Raw genomic sequence first — 5,141 nt, 5'->3', positions numbered from 1 at the left:
CATGGCGGTTGGCATGTTCACGATCATTTGTGGAGTTTGCGAACCCAAAATTTGATGTTTGGGCCATCTCTATTTATCACTAGCTGGTCACAGTAGGTTAAACATAAAAGTACACAGGTTTTCTGGAAAGTAACAGCTATTTTTAATCAACCAATTAAAGAAACAGTTTATTTATTTGAATTTCAATACACTGCATCTTCTGATCATTTCTCCACATAATCAGCTCCTTTATTTAAGTATCTATCACATCCGGTTGTTGTAGCAGCACCACGCTACTCACCTATGAGTTGGAGGGAATGGGGATGGGGGTGTTCATGTTAATGCTGCTAAACAAACAGTTAACGGCATTCTGTAGTCACGTGACAAGCAGTACAGGAAGAGGTAAATCTGACAGATGCAAGTTAAATTACACAGAAAGAATAACTGGTGTGGCAGATAAATGCAGCTGTTACTTTCTGGAGGGCCCTCGTAAAACATGATCACATGATTTAAACCATTCCTTCACAGACTTACAAATAAATCACTTGATCAAATTAATCAAAAGCTATTCTATGAAATTCCCCACTAGCGATGAGCTGGAAGTGCTTGTTTACACCTAGGGTGTTTTCGCCTTTTTTTTTAAGCGCCGGCGATTTCCAAAATCGCCCTAAAAGCGCTTGAGCAATGATTACCTATGAGAGTGTTCATATCTGAGCGGTTCAATTCTGATCCGCTCAGCAATGTGCTGCCTGTACCCTTTTCTGAGTGTTTTTGCTCAATGGAAGGTATAGGGAAATCGCAAAGCGCTTGAAAAAGCGCTTTGTATAGCGATTTCCCCAGCACTTGCATGAATAAATACTCTGAGCTCAGTGTCGGACTGGGAGGTGGAAAAACTGAGGAAATACACCTGCTGGCCAAGTAAGCAGTAACCCTGTGTTATTACTCCCAATAGAAACCTGCAGCAAGTCACTGTGAGCAGCAACACCTGATTACTGCTGCTTGGCCAGCAAGAGGATTTCCTCAGCTTTTCCAGCTCCCAGTCCAACACTGTATGGGCTTGATTCATCAAGCAGTGCTGCTAAAGCAGTGCGGCTTAATGAGCCGTAGTGCGCACTATGCACACCTAACATACTTCACTTGCGGCTGCTACTGTATTAATTTACATAGCAATGTAAATTAATACAGTAGCAGCCGTGAGTAAAGTATTGCGGTAGCGATACTTCACAGAAGCGGGGCCACCCGCAGTTAACGTTACGCGCATTGCTTCGCACATTGCAATGCGTGTAACTAAGGAAGGCACGCACTAGGTAAACCACGCAGCTGCTTGATGAATCAAACCCACTGTATTTATTCATCTCCGAGTGAAAGAGTTCACTTCCTGACTGATGTCAGGAAGGGCTTGATTCACAAAATAGTGCTAACTTTTAGCACGGCTGTTTTCGCGCGAATTTTCGCGTTCGCGCGCAATTAAACATTTTCGCGCGTAAACGAAAATTCGCGTTTGCGCACGAAAACGATAACAATTTCGCGCGAAAACGTTTAATTGCGCGCAAACACGAAAATTCGCGCAAAAACGGCCGTGCTAAAAGTTAGCACTCTTTTGTGAATCAAGCCCGAAGTGAAAAAAAACGAATCGCTCTGCAAAAGCACTTAGAAAAGTGCTTTATAAAAAAACGCAGTGCGCAGGTAAGCACCGAAAGGCGCTAAAAAACATTGCGCAAAAAATTGAAGTCGCTGGCCTTAGCGATTTCGATTTTAGATGTGAACAATCCCTTAGGGTTAAACGCCCTAAAGTGCTTGTGCAATAATTCTATATGAGAAAGTTCACATCTGAGCAGTTCGTTTCCGATCCGCTCAGAGTAGCGCTGCATGGGCCATTTTTGAGGCGATTCCGCCTCAATGGAAGGTATAGGAAAATGCAAAACGCTCACAAAATCGCTTTGTTCAGCGATTGCGTGAGCGTTTTTTAAGAATAAATACATTGTATTTATTCTTTTCCGGATTAAAGAGTTCACTACTGACGTCAGGAAGTGAAAAATGCAATCGCATTGGAAAAGCGCTTAGAAAAGCGCTTAACAAAAATGTCCAATGCACAGAAATCGAAAAACAAAAACATGTCGAAAAACAGCCAACGCGAATGCGATCGGAGCGCAATGTGAACGAGGCCTAACACCTCGAGCTTTCTCTTTTGCATGTTTAAAATATACCTTTAGTCCTCTTTCACAGTGCGACGTTAAAATTGCACGTTAAAATAACATTCAACGCAGAATAACTCACTGCAATGAAAAATCAATGCCCTGTTCACAGTGCACACGTTGCGTTGGTGTCTAACGCTGCATGTTAAGTGAAAGTACTGCATGCTGTGCGTTATGCACGTTATTAGCTGCGTTAGCACATGCTCAGTAATGACTTGGAAACATACTTTTCATTGCCTATATGCTCTACTGTATGCAACGATAACAGGGCATAAAGTTGCGGTGCAACTTTTTTGGGGTGTTGTGTTGTAATTTGCGTTGCGACTTTAACGTCGCATCAAACCACAACGTCCTACTGTGAAGGAGGCCTGAGGCTCTGTTCACATCACGTGGCCGTCTGCGTTTGGCGTTTTTTGATGCAATTTTTCTTTCCGATTCCCGGCAATTACCTGTGCGCTGTTCTTTTTGTAAAAGCACTTTTCTAAGCGCTTTTGCAGAGCAATTGCGTTTTTACACTTCTTGACGTTAGTCAGGAAGTGAAATCTTTGAAAAGAATACATACAATGTGTTTATTCTTAAAAACGCGGACGCAATCACTACACAGGGCAATTTTGTGTGTGTTTGCGTTTTTCCTATGCCTTCCATCACCTCAAAAATGGCTCATGCAGAGCTTTTCTGATTGGATCGGAAATGAACCGCTCAGATGTGAACTTTCTCATAGAGAATCATTGCCACTAGTGTGAACGAGCCCAAACTGAGAGGATATGTAGGCTGCTATATTTATTTCCTAAACAATATCAATTGCCTGGCTGTATTGCTCATCTTTCTGGTCAGTATTATCTGAACCACACACCTGAAACAAGCATGCTACTTATTTAATCAGGCTTCAGTCAGAAACACCTGATGTGCAATGCATGCTTGTTCAGGGTATGTGGCTAAAGTATTAGAGGCAGAGTATCCGTAGAATAGCCAATGGGGCAGATTTATCAAAGCAATTACAATTAGGGATGCTCAACTTCGGCTTCGGATCAAATCCGATTAGTTGTTATTCAGATTTCATCCGGTTAAATCAAATCACCTGTGCAGGGTGGGGTTAATCTTACCCATCATGACATCTTCTTCGTTCTGTCCCTCGGTGCCTCACACGATGCGGTCCACTCACGTCACGTGACTACAAACACTTCCTCCTTCAACCGGGAAGTGTTTGTAAACACGTGACCGCCGCTTGGACCGCAACGTGGGAGGCGCCGAGGGATGGACCAAAAAAGACGTTATGATGGGTGAGATTAACAATTACCCCCCCCCCCGCCAACCCTGCACAGGTGATTTGATTTAACCGAATGAAATCCGATCCGAATAACAACTATTCGGATTTCATCCGAAGTTGAGCACCCCTAACTACAATCGTTTTTTCTTGCCTATTTAACTGCAATTGTATTCTGCATTTGTTCTGAAAGTAAATGTTCTACTTACAAAATCACAAGACTTTTGCACTAGTTTTTCATGAATTTCTAGAAATGTCAAACTACTAGAAGAACAGTGCAAACCAGTGTAAATCTGTTGTAGAAATAAGACATTTATAAAACTCATGCAAAGCTGCCAAAACTGTTAAATAAACTGTTAGCTTGTACTATATGTGTTGTTTTATTCCCTACACTAGTTGACCTAAGCCCTTTTAAAAACGGGCTCTAGGTCTCGTTCCTGCCGCTGCCACCGCCGCCAGTCAGTGCGCGTGCACCCATCCACCTACTGCAAGCACTCGCCTGCGTGCTAGCGCGCCTGCCCGGCCAGCCTCCTAGTGCGTCCTGCGTCCTGTCCCAACGGCTGTGTCAGTGCAGGACATGCACAGTAGCGCAAAAGTACTGAGACATGGATAGGACGCAGGGACACTTACGGACACCTAGATTATTAGGTAGGATAACTGAATTAAAGTTCTCTTTCACAGCTGTCAGTCATAGCAGCTATAGTGATGAACACAAATTTCGCATCGTAATTTTGCGTTGTAATTCGTAATTACGATGCAAAATGGCAATGTGAAATTTTGGGTAAAATCTTAATCAATTTCGTTTGTAAAAGTATTCAGGAATCATAATTTCACAATTTTGAGTAATTTTCGCATAATTTCATGCTGACTTAAGCGGTTAATAGCATAGCCCCCAAACATGCGATCATCGCTATATCTGTTAAGGAGAATAGTGGGAATAAGGCAGAAACACAACATTTCTCAAAAAGACCTTGTAGTTTTTGAGAAAATCGATTTTAAATATATAAAGGAAAAATGTTGTTTAAAAACGACAATGTTTTTTGAAAAAAAAAATTGCCTTGTTATCATCCTTCTACTTAAAGTAAACCTGAGATCAACAATAATAAAAAAAAATTATACATATATGGGGCTTCCTCCAGCCCCTTTCAGGCTAATCAGTCCTTCACCGTCCTCCTCACCCAACTGAATCCTCTGTTAGAAGCCCCGTTAAGTCTGCGATTTGGGGCGTAATGCATATACATGGCCTGGCTGTGTGCTGGCCCTGTGAGGCTCCCGTAGCTGGGAGAGTTCTGTGCAGTGCTACTGCACAGGCCGCAGGAGCATGACACAGGTGCATAGACAGCTGGACTGTGCTTGTGCCACTGGCCCCGACTGGCAGACTTACTGGGGTGCCTAACGGGGGATAAAGGCAGGGCCGGCGCTACCATAGAGGCAAAAGGGGCATTTGCCCCGGGGGCCCCGACCTCTGCTTGGGCCCCAGCAGCGCCAACCCTGAGTTATTTTCTTCCCCCCCCCCCGACCCCCCATCCTGCTCGCACTGCTCCCCGGGGCCCTGCTGCAAGTATATTAGCAGCCATAATCACCTTATCCCCATCGGGTGAGCGGGCGGCAGCAGCTGCTCTCTATGACACTCTGTCTCCCTCCCACTCTATGTCCCGGCGTGTGTTTACACATGACGCGCCGGGTCATAGAGTGGAAAGGAG

Source organism: Hyperolius riggenbachi, chromosome 10 (assembly GCF_040937935.1).
Source record: "Hyperolius riggenbachi isolate aHypRig1 chromosome 10, aHypRig1.pri, whole genome shotgun sequence".
NCBI classification, from domain to species: domain Eukaryota; kingdom Metazoa; phylum Chordata; class Amphibia; order Anura; family Hyperoliidae; genus Hyperolius; species Hyperolius riggenbachi.
The sequence above is the reverse complement of the archived record's forward strand: the minus strand, read 5'-3'. Positions refer to the sequence as shown.